This window comes from Pogoniulus pusillus, unplaced genomic scaffold (genome assembly GCF_015220805.1).
Source record: "Pogoniulus pusillus isolate bPogPus1 unplaced genomic scaffold, bPogPus1.pri scaffold_63_arrow_ctg1, whole genome shotgun sequence".
Lineage (NCBI taxonomy): Eukaryota > Metazoa > Chordata > Aves > Piciformes > Lybiidae > Pogoniulus > Pogoniulus pusillus.
The window spans coordinates 103301-117965 of NW_026974713.1; the positions used below are offsets into that span (position 1 = coordinate 103301).

At 55.7% G+C, this 14665-nt stretch overlaps 1 protein-coding gene and 1 long non-coding RNA gene across 4 annotated transcripts in view; one reads left to right on the top strand and one right to left on the bottom strand.

Moving 5' to 3' along the window:
• The window catches only part of LOC135174397 (zinc finger protein 271-like), a 217439-nt gene that overhangs the window by 18639 nt on the left and 184135 nt on the right, over positions 1-14665 (bottom strand). The gene's annotated exons all lie outside the window — the stretch shown is intronic.
• Positions 2303-10366, top strand: LOC135174409 (uncharacterized). Of its 3 annotated transcripts, none has more exons than XR_010301878.1 (3): positions 2303-2660; positions 4371-4487; positions 10002-10366. It is a non-coding gene; the product is annotated as an uncharacterized LOC135174409 (long non-coding RNA). The 3 variants fall into 3 exon arrangements; XR_010301877.1 differs by lacking the exon at positions 10002-10366 and adding an exon at positions 9012-9261; XR_010301876.1 differs by lacking the exon at positions 10002-10366 and adding an exon at positions 5124-8799 and having other exon boundaries at positions 2414-2660.

The window sequence follows — 14665 nt, forward strand, 5'->3', positions numbered from 1 at the left end:
AGCAGGCACAGGCCTTGGCAGTGGCTACTGCAGAAACCGAGAGGGAGCAGCAGGGAGGGGCCTTGGGTGTTGGTTTGGAACTGGAGGTTCTGCTCTGTGCTGTCCCCAGTCAAAAGGCACTGCAGGCTCTGGCAGGGACCACTGCAGGCAGTGAAGAAGGCCAAGTGCAGCTGGGCTGTGGCAGCAGGAGTGTGGCCACCCAGACATGGGGGTTGTCCTCCCCTGCACTCAGCATAGCTGTGGCCACATCTGCATTGGTGATGTCTGCTGTGTGCTTCCTTGGTCTGGAGGCAGGAGGAGGAACTGGAGAGGTTGTGGAGAAGATCTGCCAGGATGGGCTTTGGAGGCTCTCTCTGGAAGCTGCAGGCTCAGGAGTGCTGTGCTGCTGCCTCAAGGCTGCTTTGAGCTGCTGGAGCTTTGCTTGGCTGTGGGCAGAGAAGGAAGCCTTCAGGAAGTGCAGCTTGGAAGGGTCAGCCTGGGGCTGAGGACAGAGAAATGTCACTCAGAGGGTAGAGCTGTGGTGCAAGAGGGGAGGCAGGAGTGTGGGCAGCCCATGCCCACCTGTGAGCATCAAGGCAACTCCAGCGAGGGTGGAGAGCCCTGAGGGAAGGAGTGGAGATGTCAGGGTGAGAGCTGGCTGGGGAAGCAAGATGGGAGTCAGCAGGGTCACAAATAAAAGGCCTAAACCCACGCCCATGCCAAATAAGGCTGTTACTAGAGTCCCAGGACCCAAGCACTGCACAGGCCTGGGTGCACAGGGAGGCTCTGCTCTGCCCTAACGCACACTGCTTGTGTCCAATCTCCTCTCTTTAGATCCTGTTCTAATACAGATCCATTGCTCACCCTCAGAAAAGGTTGGGTTTTCCTCAGCAGGCCCAAGAGTGGGAGGTATCTCTTCAGTGCAGGTCTCTTTGTACACGGTGGTCCCTCTGGTGGTCTTCAGAGGTGAAGGAAGAGGTCTTCCTCAAGTGACCTTTCCATGAACTCGAAGCCAGCAGTGGCCTTTGTATGGCTCTTCCTCTGCTCATGCCAAAGGCTCTCTCCCTCACCTGCTTTCCTCCCCCATCAGCGCCTCTGGTTTCTAATTCTTCATTGCTCTGCTTCCTTAAGCTAAGTGCACACTTCTGTGGTGGTGCAAGGAGGAGTGCAGCTCCACTCAAATTCCCCCTCCCCCTCTCTGTGGCCTCCTGCCACAAATCCATCAGATCAAAGATATATTTCTCACAGTCCCCTGTTTTCTTTTTGCTCAGATTGATTCCTGTCTTGGCTTCAAATCTGCCCATTGCTTGCTCTAGAGAGTTCAACTCTCCCTCTTTTATCCTTTCTTTTGAGGCCTGAACACTCATTACAGCTGGGGTTGGGTTCTCTCTTCTGGGTTATGGGGCACAAGGGCTACCTGCATCCCTTGCACAACCATCGCCATCAGTCTGACCAAACATGGCATGGGACAGGGTACAACTAACACCACAAGCAGCACTCCCCCTCCCACTGAAGCCAATTCAGGAAACCAATCCCTTGCCCCCAGGTTATTCCACCAGCTCCCTAAGTTTACTCCATCCCAGGTCTGTCCTGGGACGTGAGCAGTTCTCTGCATCTCTTTCACCAGCTCGTTAGCAGCATTTCCTTCATCATCTGTTCCCAGGCAGCAGTTGGTTGGGTTGAATTTCCCACACAGCCCCTCCATGAGCTAGGAAATAGTCTAATGCTGATCTGGTTTGATCTACTGCAGTTCTCATTTGGGTACTTTGCTTCGCTACCAGCTTCAAAGCATCTCCAGTTTTTATGGATCTCAGACAGGAAGGGGGAGCAGACTAAACAACCTGGCAGTGCTCAGACCCACTCCTGGGGAGGGGTCAAGACACCCTGGAGTCAGGTTCAAGACCACTCCTCCCAGGAGGGTTAACCCTGTACAGATAGTAACAAGCAGACATGGTCTTGGCTGGCAGCAGGGCACAGGCTGGGCCCCAGCAGGACAGGACAGGCTGTGGCTGGCAGGGGCCCAGCTTGCCCTCAGCACCCCAGTGAGCCTCTGGTCCTTTGGGGTGCCAGGGGGTGCCTGAAGGTGCCAGGGAGGCACTTGGAGGTCTGAGGCTGCTGTTGTGGCTTTCCTGGGGGCATTTTGGGCTGGGCCTTGGCTCCTCCTGCTTGTGCCAGGGTCCAGTGTGGGCTGCCCGCGGCGGGGCACAGGGCGTCAAGGGAGGCTGTTTGGGGGTTCACGGCTTCAGCCCCCCAGTTCCAGTGCCTGCAGCTGGCAGTGCTGGGCCAGCAGCCAGGGGTGCTCCTGCCTGAGCCCCTGGGCCTGGCCCCACAGTGCCTGCTCCTCGTGCTGGGCCTTCTGCAGAGCTGTGCAGAGAGGTTCCGGAGGTGTCAGAACCCCCCAGAGCCACAGCCCCCCCCGAGCCCCACAGCCTCCCCCCTGGGCAGCCTGAGCCCAGGGCTCCCTCCCGCCCCTCCGGCGCCGAGCGCAAGGGGGCGCAGGTGCGGCAAGGCCCCGCCCAGAGCTGGCAGCCAGAGCCAATGGGAGGCGTGGGCAGAGCGGCCCCGCCCCCAAGGGCGCTGTGGGCTCCGGCCCCAGGGGCGTGAGCGCCATTTTGGCTGGTGCTGGGCAGCGTCGTGGGAGCGCTGGAGCAGAGGCTGTGGTGTGCGCGGGCAGCGCTGCGGTGAGAGAGCTGCGGGAGCGTGAGGGGTGGCGGGGGAGAGGAGCCGGGAGGGGCTGCGGGGCCTGGGGGAGCCGAGAGTGGCACCGGGAGGGGCTGCGGGGCCTGGGGGAGCCGAGAGCGGCACCGGGAGGGGCTGAGGGCGGCGGGAGCGGAGCGGGGCTGGGGCTGTGTGGGTCGGGCGTGGGTGAGAGGAGCGGGGCTGGGGCCGGGAGGGGCTGAGGGCGGCGGGAGCGGAGCGGGGCTGGGGCTGTGTGGGTCGGGCGTGGGTGAGAGGAGCGGGGCTGGGGCCGGGAGGGGCTGAGGGCGGCGGGAGCGGAGCGGGGCTGGGGCTGTGTGGGTCGGGCGTGGGTGAGAGGAGCGGGGCTGGGGCCGGGAGGGGCTGAGGGCGGCGGGAGCGGAGGCAGAAGTGTGTGGCAGGGCCCCGGGGCGGCGTGGGGCAGGGCGGGAGTTGGCGTTGGGGTGGGGCCGGCGCCATGGTGTGTGTGGTGCGGGGCAGGGGCAGGGGCAGGGCTGGGCGGGAGGGGCTGAGGCTGTGTGGGCAGGGAGGTTGTGGCGAGAGCTGTGCGGAGGTTCTGTGGAGCTGTGGGGAGTTTGTGCGAGGCTGTGAGGAGCTGGGGAGAGCTTTTGGCGCTTTGTGTTGCGGCTGTGTGCGGGGCTGAGGAGGCGCAGAGTGGTGCGAGTGTGTGTGAGGCTCCGGGCGAGAGGTTTGGGTGCGTGGTGAGGGGGTTTGGGCAGTGGCAGGGGCTTGGAAGGGCTTCTGCTGAGGGTTTGGTGAGCTGCAGGCGTTGGCAGCAGCTGGTGAGGCTTTGTGAGGCAGTGGTGAGGCTTGGGAGGGGTTTGTGAAGGCTGCTGGAGAGTGGCAGAGGCAGAAGCTGTGTGAGAGCTGTGCACAATCAGTTTGCAGGCGTTGGGCAGGGCCTGGAGTGAGGCTTTGGAGGGGATTTTGGTTCTTCTTAGTCGCTTTCAATGACTTTTGAAGCTTATGAACTATTCCAGGCCTTTTTCCTGATCTTTTTCAAAGATGTTTTCATGATTTTGAGTCCTTTAAAATGTTTCAAAGATTTTTTTGCTTTGTTTTATAATATTTTTTTCTTAAATATTTTTTAGCCTTTTTAATGATTTTTTGAAGATATTTTAAACATTTCCAGGCATTTTTAAATGATTTTTTCAGCTCTTTTGTCCAGTTTCAGGCTTTTTTTTTTTTTTAAATGCCTTTTGCAGCTGTTGTGGTCATGTTCAGCCCTTTTTGGTGATGTTTGGAGAGGTTTTGATGGTGTTGAAGTAATTTGTACAAAGCAGTTTGAGTGCCATAAAGCTGCTGAAAACCTTCAAGCATCAGAAAGGAGATTTTAAAGCCTCTTTGGGTTGTTTTATGAAGTCCTAAGGCTTTTGGAGCTTTTGAATGAGTTTGTGAGGGGGTGTGAGAGCTGTACAGAGATGTTGATGACTTCTAGGGCAGTTTGAGACCTGTCTGAGTGCATTTGAAGAGTGCCAAACAGATGAATGAGCCTGGAGAGTCTCTCTTGAGCATTACTTTGTGTGACTTGTGGAGAGCTGCTGAAGAGGTTGGAATGAGATGTGAATAATTGTGGATCAGCTCTGAAGGGATTTGTTGCCGTTTGAGGAAGTCGTGTGAGGTTTGAGAGGTTTGTGATGAGGTTTGAGAGACCTTCAAGAGATTTAAATAGATGTTGGTGATTTTCAATGCAGCTTCCAGCCTATTTCATCTTTACTGAAGGGTGTGGAAGGCTTAAGGAGACCCATAAAGTCCTTGAAGTCTCTACAGAAGGAGTTGGAAGAGTTGCAGAAAGGTTTTAACAACTTCTGGTGAGTTTTCTAAGCTGTTTTGGTGATTTTCAGGCCTGTTGGAAGAGTTTGTCAAAGGCAGAACTCAGGCAAGTGTCTGCAGTGCTGTTGAGAGAGTTGAATGCATCTTGAGGTGTATTTAGGAACTGGGAGGAGTTTTGAAGCTGTTAATGAGGCTTTAGAGGCCTTTAGGAGTTGTGAAGAGCTGTGGCTCTGTCCAGCAGCTGAGGTTGAGCTGTTTGATGCCTTCCACTGCCCCAGCCTGCTCCTTCCTGGCTCATTTGGGGTTGCTTAGCTTGAACTGTGCAGTTTGTGCCCATTGGCTGCATTGCTGTAATGGTTTGTGCTGGAAGTGCCCTTAAATGTCACCCAGTTGCAACTGTCTGCCATGTGCAGGGCCACCTCTCAGCATCCCAGATTGCTGAAGGCCTCACCCACTGTGGGCTTGAAGACCTCTCAGCAGGAAACTCCCAGCCTCCCTTGCCAGGCTGCTGCAGTGTGTTCCCAGGCTGACTGTGTGGAATTTCTTCCTAGTGTCCAGTCTGGGTCTTCCCTCTTGCAGCCTCAATCCGTTCTGCATTATCCTACCACTCCAGGCCCTTGTGCAAGGTCCCTGCCCAGCTTTCTTGCAACCCCTTTCATGTCCTTTTGTTCCAGGTGAAGCTGCTTCTGGAGGGATTGTTCTGGGTTTAAGAAGTGGGCTGTGTGCAACTGCCAAGTGCAGTCCTCCTGGGGCCAGGGAGTGCAGGAGGTGGACCAGGAAGTGTCATCTGTGGTATTTCGTTGCCATAATCCTGCATGCACTGCCCCTACAAACTGGCTGCACTCTCAGTTTTCTTCTGCCTGACTCTCTGCCTTGGCAGTGTGGACCTCATCTGTGCTCTGTGCAGGAGGTTTGCAGTCTGCCTTTGGCCTTGTCTGAGCTCATTTTGTGCTGCTTCAATTTGTTTTGTTGTGGGGGAGATAGAGAGGAGTGGTGGGGAGGGGTCATGGAGGCCTGGGGTTTGTCCTGATTTGGAGGGAGGTTTTGGAGAGCTTTGTCCTGAGAAGGTGTTTGGAGAACTGTGTCTGAGGTGGACTATGTCTGGGAAGCTTTGGGCTGAGGAGGTCTGTTGGAGAGTGGTGTCCAAGGCAGACTCTGGCCTTGTGTATCTCAGCTGCTGTTGTAGTGCTCTGTGCAGTTGCTCCTAAGAGTTGCCTTTGCACTGCCAATGGTTTCCAGCCTGGTGTGGAGAGTTTGTGTTTAGCTGCTTTGAGAGGGTCTGAGGAGCCTCTGTGTGCTCTTGCAGGCAGAAGTGGAGAGCTGAAAGGGTTTAGCTTTTGCCAAGCTGGTGGCACAGGAATCCCTAGCAATAAAAGCTGTCCTCTGCCTTGGGCTGCATCTCTGGAGTTGGTGTTTTTGGTGTGTGAAGCATGAGGGTTGTGGAGCTTGCTGCTGCTGTTGGAGTTGTTAGAATGAGAGCATAGTTTGGTGTGGCCAAAGGCTTGAAGCTGGCAGAGTGGAGCTGGTGGGTTGAGCAGTGGCAGGTGAGCACTGAGGCCTGTCCCTGAGCATGAGAGCTGCAGAGCTGTTGAGGAGCTGCAGGGTGAGGGAGTGCAGCAGTGGCCTGGGCAGGCTGTTGCAGGGCTTGATGGTGCAGTTTGTGTTTGGTGCAGGACTTGGCCAGATGGCATCGTGTTGGAAGTGCCCCTCAGAGGTGATCTTGTGCACCTCGTGGCAGTGAGCAGGGCCTGGTGCAGCTATAGGAGGCTGCTCAGGAGCAGATGATCTGTGATGTGTACTGTGTGCAGGGCTGGAGCCTTGAGCAACTCCCTGGGCAGGCTGTTGCAGAGTGTCAGCAGCCTCCTTGTGCAGAACTTGCTCCTGCTGTGCAGCCTAACTCTGCCCTGCTCCAGTTGGAATGCACTGCCTGATGTCCTATCCCCACAGGCCCTTGTGCACAGTCCCTGCCCAGCCTGCCTGTAAGTGCCCTTGAGAAGTTGAGATGCAGGCTGCAAGGAGAGCGCAGAGCTGCTTTTGTGCAGGCTGAGCAGCTGCAGCTCTCTCAGCCTGTCTCTGTAGGAGAGGTGCTGGTGGTGAGTGAGAGACAGTCCCCCCTGTGCTGGGCTTTGTTTCCCCTGTGTGTGCCAGGCTGAGAAAGTTGTTGTTGTGCTCCAGAGTGTCTGAGGTGTGCAGGCAGAGGTCGATGAGTGCTTTCTGAGCAGGCTGAGATCTTGTTCCCAGCTGAGAAGTCAAATGCTGTGTTCAGTGCCTCTGCTGCAGTGGCTTTGTGCTGAGCTTTCCAGTGCTGCTTAGCTTTCTTCTGAGTCTTGCTGTGTGCAGCTGGGAGCTGAGGGCAGTTGAATGGAGGCAGGAGGGATGGTCCTGAGCACTGGGAGAAGAGGGAGTTGCTGAAAGCTGCTGAGGAGTGTGAGCTGGTCCCTTCAGCTGTGATGGTAGCCACTGGTGTTGGAGAGAGCTTTGTTCTTGGAGTGTGCTCTGGTGGTGTGCATGAGTGGTGGTCTGGGTCTGTGCAAAGGGAGCTGCCAGATGCTTGTCCATGTGAGGCCTGTTGTTGTGGGTGTTGTGTGTCCTGTGTTTGATGCTGGAGTCATGGAATGGTTTGGCTTGGAGGGGACCTGAGGGATCCTCTACTTGTGGGCAGGGCAACCTTGCACTGGAGCAGTCTGCTTGAGGCCTTATGTGGCCTGGCCTTGGAGCCCTGCAGGGAGGGTGTCAGGCACATGTGGAGTGATTTGTGTCAGGAAGGTGTGAGTTGAGCTGGCAGCTGTGGGCAGGAGGAAGATTGCCCTGTCTGCAGTAGGCTCTTTGTGCATGTTAGGCTGAGCCCAGCTGGGGATTTCCAGTGGTGTGTGTGGAGGCATTTGTGTGTTTGGGTTTGATGTGCTTCCAGCTGAGGGAGCCTGCAGAGTGTTTTCTGGTGCAGTTGCTGTAGAGCAGCAAGCAAGGCCCCAGGCAAAGCCCCAACAGGCTGTTAAAGCTGAGCCTGAGTGCATTTCCCTGCTGCAGCAGGCAGGAGGCAGCCATGTGCAGAGTGGGTGTCTGGGAGTTGTTGGGCTGCATCTTCTTAGGCAGAAAGATTTGCTGACAGCTTTCAGGCTGCTGTTCAGTTCCTCTCAAGGTTTCCTGCCCACAAAGAGAGTGAGGTCAGGTGGAGCCTTTGCTGTTTGCCTGCAGGCTGATAGCTGTGCAGAGCTTTTGTCCCCTGTGCTGTCAGGAGCACTGTGCCCTGCTGCTGTTGGTGTGGAGATGGAGAAATGGTGTGTGGAAGAAGAGCAGGGAGCATTGAGAGCAGGATGAGATGTCCAGAGTGTGCTTGTGGCTGAGGCCTTGTTTTTGATTTGAGTGCAGTGTTTGATTGGAGTGGGGTCAGGCTGTCCTGAGTGGTTTTGTTTGCAAGAAGTTGTGAGGTTTCCTTGGAGGAGCTTGAGAAGCAGAGCAAGAAATTGCAGCTGTGCTCTTTGCTGCCTGCTGAGCTGTCAAAGGCAGGAAATGATTGGTGAAAGTGGCTGCAGCAATTGCAGTGGTGTGCAAGGCTGAGCAGTGGTGTGGGCAGCAGGTCCAGGGCAGGATTGTGCCCCTGTCCTGGGCCCTGATGAGGCCGCAGGGTGAATGCTGGGGTCAGTGTTGAGGCAGTGAGTGGAAGAAGGTTGTTGAGGGCCTGGAGCAGGTGCAGAGAAGGACAAGAAAGCTGTGGAAGGGTGTGGAGGGCAGGGCTGTGGAGGAGCATCTGAGGGAGCTGAGGGTGTTGAGTGTGGAGAAGAGGAGGCTGAGGGGAGAGCTGATTGCCCTGTCCCTGAGAGGAGGTTGCAGTGAGGTGAGGTTGGTCTGTTCTTGCCAGTGTCAGGTGATGGAAGGGAGAGGAACTGGCCTGGAAGTGTGGCAGGGGAGGCTTAGGTTGGAGATGAGGGAGAATTTGTTTGCAGCAAGAGTGTTGAGCGACTGGAACAGGGTGCCCAGGGAGGTGGTGGATTCCCCAGCGCTGGAGGTGTTGAGGGCCAGTTTGGATGAGGCTTTGAGCAGCCTGGTCTGGTAGCAGGTGTCCCTGGCTATGGCAGGGGTTTGGAGCTCTCTGAGCTTTGGGTTCCCTTGCAGCCCAAACAATTCTGTGAATGCTTGGATCTGGACACTCAGCAGAAGTTCAGTGGAGTGAAACTGTAAATAAGCAATGTTGGAGAGCTGGGTGAGAGCTGTGTTAGGGCTGGGTTGGAGCTTGGCCCCTGCCTTGAAGGTAAAATTGGAGCTTTTATCAGATTGGAAGTTGCAGGAGAGTTGTTTTGGCCTGCAGCTGTGCCTTAGAGTTTGTGATGCTCAAGGGGCAGCTGTGAAGTAGCTGCTGCAGGAACTGAGCTGAACTGGAAGGCTGCAGTGCAGAAGGAAAAATTTCTGCCTCACAGGCCCTGGAATCATCTCCCAAGGGCAGTGTTGGATTCCCCTGGCCAGGGCAGCTGTAAGAGTGCTCTTGTCAGGGGCTGGTCCAGCTGATGGCAAGTGCGATGTCAGCTGGCAAGGTGGGAGCAGAAGGTCCTTGGGGTCCCTTCCAGGCTGGCCTTCTGTGGGCACAGAGCTGTGCTGGACATGCTGAGGGCAGCTGCAAAGCTCTTGAAGCCTTTGTGCAGAGTGCCAAAGACATGAGTGAGCCTGGAAAGTGACTGCAGAGTTCCCTGCTGAGAGCTTTTCCGAGCTGCCCAAGCATTTGTGTGAGTTTCTGCTGAGCTGGGAAGGGATTTGGGTTGTTTTTCCAGGCAGTTGGAAAGCTTTTTAAGCATTCTTCTTGTTCTGCTCCTCGTTGGCCTTGGCTCAGAGGCTGTCACAGGCTCAGAGGATGTTAGGGGTTGGAAGGGACCCAAAGAGTCCAATCCCCCCTGCCAGAGAAGGACAATCCTATCTGACACAGATCACAGAGGAACACATCCAGAGAGGCCTTGAAAGTCTCTTGAGAAGGAGAGTCCACAGCCTCTCTGGGCAGCCTGTGGCAGTGCTCTGTGACCCTTGCAGTAAAGTTCCCCCTTGTGTTGAGGCAGAGCCTCCTGTGCTGCAGCTTACACCCATTGCTCCTTGTGCTATCCCAGGGAGCAGTGAGCAGAGCCTGTCCCCCCCATCCTGGCAGCCTCCAGATACTTATTTATCCAATCCCTTCTGAGTCTTCTTTTCTCCAGACTAAGCAGCCCCAGGTCCCTCAGCCTCTCCTCATCAGCCATGCCCTCCTGTCCCCTCATCCTCACAGCTCTCCCTTGGGCTCTAACCAGCAGATCCCTGTCCCTCTTCAACTGGGGAGCCCAAAACTGAACATAATATTCAAGATGAGGTCTCAGCAGGACAGAGTAGAGGTGGAGGAGAACCTCCCTTGATCTGCTGGACACACTCTGCCTAATACACCCCAGGATGCCATTGTCCTTCTTGGCCAGCAGGGCACATTGCTGTGCCATGGGTAACTTGTTAGCCACCAGAACCCCCAGGTCCCTCTCCTTGGGGCTGCTGTCCAGCAGATCACTTCCCAGCCTGGACTGCTGCAATTTATTATCCCTCCCCAGATGCAGGACTCTGCCCTTGTCCTTGTTGAACTTCACCTGGTTCCTCTGTGCCCAGCTCTCAGTCTGCCCAGGTCTCTCCTGATGGCAGCACAGCCTGCAGCTGTCTCAGCCAAGCCTCCCAGCTTGGTGTCAGCAGCATACTTGCTGAGCAGCCTCTGTCTGTCTGTGCCCTCATCAGTGTCATTGATGAAGATGTTGACCAGGACTGTCCCCAGCACTGATCCCTGTGGGACACCACTGGTCACAAGTCTCCAGCTGGACCTAGCACCATTGCTCACCACCCTCTGCACTCTCTCTTGCAACCAGTTCCTAACCCACCTCACTGCCTGCTCTTCCATCCCACACTGCCTCAGCTCGCTCACTAAAATGTCATGGGAGATGGTGTCAAAGGCCTTGCTAAGGCCAAGGCAGACTCCATCCACTGCTCTCCCTGCAGCTGCCCATTCAGTTATGACATCCTAGAATGCTCTGAGGTTAGTGAAGCATGACTGCCCCTTGATAAATCCATGCTGACTACTCCTGATAAGCTTCTTCTCTCCCAAGTGCCTTGAGATGCCCTCCAGCAGGAGCTGCTCCATCATTTTTGCAGGGCTGGAGGTGAGGCTGCCTGGTCTGTAGTTCCCTGGAACCTCTTTCTTGCCCTTTTTGAGGCCTGCAGTGCCATTGGCTCTGCTGCAGCCCTCAGGCACCTCTCCTGTCTGCCCTGATTTGGCAATGACGATGGAGAGTGGCAGAGCAATAACATCAGGCAGTTGTCTCAGCACCCTTGGGTGCATCTCATCAGGGCCCTTGAACTTGTGAATGTTTATTTTGTATAACTGATCCCTAAGCCAGTGTGCACTGACCAGTGGGGGGCAATCCCTCCTGCAGGCTTCCTCTCCTTCATCCAGGGTCTGGAGTCCATAGGAGAGTTCAGCCTGAGGTGTAAAGAGTGAAGCCCAGAAGGCATTCAGCAGCTCTGTCCTCTCTGCACCCTCAGTTCTCAGGCTGCCTCCTGGTCCAGCACTGCCCCCACACCTTCCCTGTTCTTCCTTTTCCTGCTGATGGATTTGAAGAAGCCTTTCTTGTTCTGTTTTCCTTCCTTTGCCAGCTTCAGTTGCAAGAGGGCTTTGGCCTTCCTTGCTGCTTTGCTACACAGCCCAAGGCAGGCCTGTAGGAAAGCAGTCCTCCTGCAGCTGCTCTGTTTCCTCCTCTGCCTCTCCCTGGAGGCTGCCTTTAGAAGCATGGAACCATAGAATGGTTTGGGTTGGAAGGGACCTGGAGAGGTCATTGAGTCCAAGCCCCTGCAGTCAGCAGGGACATCCTGCACTAGATCAGGCTGCTCAGAGCCCTGTTGAGCCTCACCTTGAATACCTCCACGGATGGGGCCTCAACTTCCCTCCCTGGGCACCCTGCAGTGTTGCAGCAGCCTCCTGGTGCAGAATTTGTTGCTGCCATCCAATCTCCATCTGCTCTGCTCTGCAGCTACTGCCCTCCTGCTGTCCCTGCAGGCCTTTGGGAGCAGTCTCTTTGCAGCCTTCTTGTAGCCCCATTAGGCCCTGGAAGGTCACTCTTAGGTCTGCCTGGAGCCTTCTTTTCTGAACACCCTCATCTCCCTCAGCCTGTCCTCAGTGCTGAGCTCTTCCAAGCCCCTGATCATTCTCATGGCCTCCTCTGGACCCTGTCCATCAGGTCCATGTGGTTGCTGTGTTGAGGGCTCGAGGGCTGGATGCAGCAGTGCAGGTGAGCTGTCAGCAGAGCACTGTGTCAGAGTCTGCTCTCTGCCTCTGCTGTTGTTGCAGCCCAGGCTGCCATTGGCCTTGTGTGCTGCAGGCTCACACTGCCTGCTCCTGTCCAGCTCCTTGTCCCCCAGCACCCCAAGTCCTTTTCCTCAAGCCTGCTTTTTGTTGGCTCCTCCTCGAGGCTGTGCTGCTTGTGAGGCTTGTTGCAGCCCAGGTGCAGGAGCCTGCACTTGCTGTTGTTGAAGCTCAGGAGGTTCCCCTGGGCCACCCTTGCAGCTTGCCCACTTGAGCTCCCCCTTCTTCTTCTGCAGGGTGCTCTATTCTAGGTCCCTCTGCTGTGCCATGCTGGTTGTGTGGCTGAGCCTGGGACCTTGTTGGGGCCCTGGGGAGTCTGAGAGGGCAGAAAGTGAGTGCAGATGGAGAGATGGAGGGTGAAGGCTGCAGGGGGTGGGAGGGCTTAGTTCATCAGCTGTGTGGCTCTGTCTGGTTCCTACCTGCAAGGGTGGAGGCAGCAACTGAGGCTGGAAGCACAAAGAGGCAAAGCCTTTCTGGCTCAGGACAGTCCCCTGACACCTTCTGACATCCACCACTGCCAAAGCTGGCCCTTGGGGTTCCTGCCCACACACCCCACCCCATTCTGCATGTCAGGAGTCACCTGACCTCTTGTCAGCTGTGGATATTGTTACTCTGTAGGCACTGCAGTTACAAGGGTAGAGGAGTGTAAATAGATTTGAACAGAATCTGCACTGGCAGTGCCGAGTTTGTCAAGACAGCATAGAAAATTGGGCACTAGAGTGTTGAGTTGGCCTCTCTTCTAGGCCGTGTGGGAGAGGGAGAGACACCAGTCTTACACCAATGTAATTAGGCCTTGTCCCCCCCAAAAGGGCACAGGATCAGGGCCCAGCTGAGAAATGTATGTGCAGGAAATCATAGAATTAGTCAGGGTTGGAAGGGGCCACAAGGACCATCCAGTGCTAACCCCCCTGCCATGGTCAGGGACACCCCACCGTAGCTCTGTCTATCCACAGCCTCATCCATCCTGGCCTTAAGCCCCTCCAGGGATGGGTGCCAGATGTTGCAGGCCACTCTGCCTGCTATTTCCCCTTGCCGGCAGGACAGCAGCAAACAAGCCCATAGACCAGTATGGTTTGGGGCAGCCGCCTGAGGATTCAGAGTGATTCAATTTGAACTATGCAGAAGCCATTTATTGATCACTGCAGCCTGAATTTATACACTCAGCCAGCAGAGCACAGGCCTACACATTAGCACAATCAGTCAGGCATGACCCACCACATCTGCATGAGTCCATGCCTTGTTATCCTCGTTAGCGAGGTCCTTTATCTACCTCTTGTGAGATAAGGTGGCCAGCTGCAGGTGAGAACCAAGGTCTGTTATTACAAGGACCTGCCTGTTGTCACTTCTCTTCACTCCATTCCCACAGCAGTCCTGCACCTGCACCCCACAACTCCTGGCCTGCATCAGGAGCAGTGTGGGCTGTAGGACAAGGGAGGTTATTCTTCCCCTGTACTCAACACTGCTCAGGCCACACCTTGAGTACTGTGTCCACTTCTGGGCCCCTCAATTCAATAGAAATGTTGAGGTGCTGGAAGGTGTCCAGAGAAGGGCAACAAAGCTGGTGAGGGGCCTGGAGCACAAACCCTATGAGGAGAGGCTGTGGGAGCTGGGGTTGTGCAGCCTGGAGAAGAGGAGGCTCAGGGGTGATCTTATTACTGTCTACAACTACCTGAAGGGACATTGTGGCCAGGTGGGGGGTGGCCTCTTCTCCCAGGCAATCAGCAATAGAACAAGGGGACACAGTCTCAAGTTGTGCCAGGGAAAGTCTAGGCTGGATGTTAGGAGGAAGTTGTTGGCAGAGAGAGTGATTGGCATTGGAATGGGCTGCCCAGGGAGGTGGTGGAGTCATTGTACCTGTAGGTGTTTAGGAAGCTGCATGAGGCACTTAGTGCCATGGTCTGGCACTGGATAGGGCTGGGTGCTAGGTTGGACTGGATGATCTTGGAGGTCTCTTCCAACCTGCTTGATTCTATGATTCTGCATTCTGCATTCCCACAGCCTGCACCCCTCAGCACCATCCCACTTCACTCTGCACCTTTGCTAGCACAAATCACAGCTGCTGATCCCCTCCTAGCCCACACTGGGCCATGTGCCAGTGCAAGCTGCTTTGCTTTTCCCCTTCCCACTTTGCATTTGGCTCTACCACTACCAACTGCTATGGCAGCCCACTCCAGGACAGAAGGGGCTCACTCCCAGCACTGGCAGCATCACTTGGCTCTGCCTCATAGAGCCCAGTGCCAGCTGCATCCTCTGATCTGCTTCTGCTAGATACTGGCACTTGTCCCAGTCCAAACTAGGTCCAGCTGCCTCCTCCTGGGACAGGCTGAGTTCCTTCCCAGTCCAAACTGGATTGCTTTAGCCTCTCTCAGCACAGCCTGGCCTCTCTCCCACTACAGTCTGCATCCTTGGACACCTTCCCCATACAGCCTTGTCCCCAGCCCCTTACAAACTGGATTCCCTGATCCCACCCAATACACCTTGGGCCCCTCACACTCTCTCCAGCCACTGTCACCAAACCCTACCCCTAATCCTTGATCCTCCCCAGCCTTTAGGCTCCTGCTATAAGCCAAAAGACCTGAGCCCATCCCTCACCTCACCCCTTAACACTCAGCTTCTCCCCAAAACACTCCTGCCTCTGACTCTGCCCCCATTGCTCACCCTGGCCCCAGCCTTTACACCTGGCATCGACTCCTTGGTCTTAACCCCTGCCCTCAGCCCAGCCCAAACCCAACCCCTGCCCCTCAGAGCTGGCCCTCACCTGAGCCCTGCCCAGCACTATCAGCAGGACACCAAAGCCTCTCCTCAGCCTTGGCCTGAGACCCAGACCTCAAAGGCAGCTCTGAGGCCTCAGCCCTTTCCTGAACACCT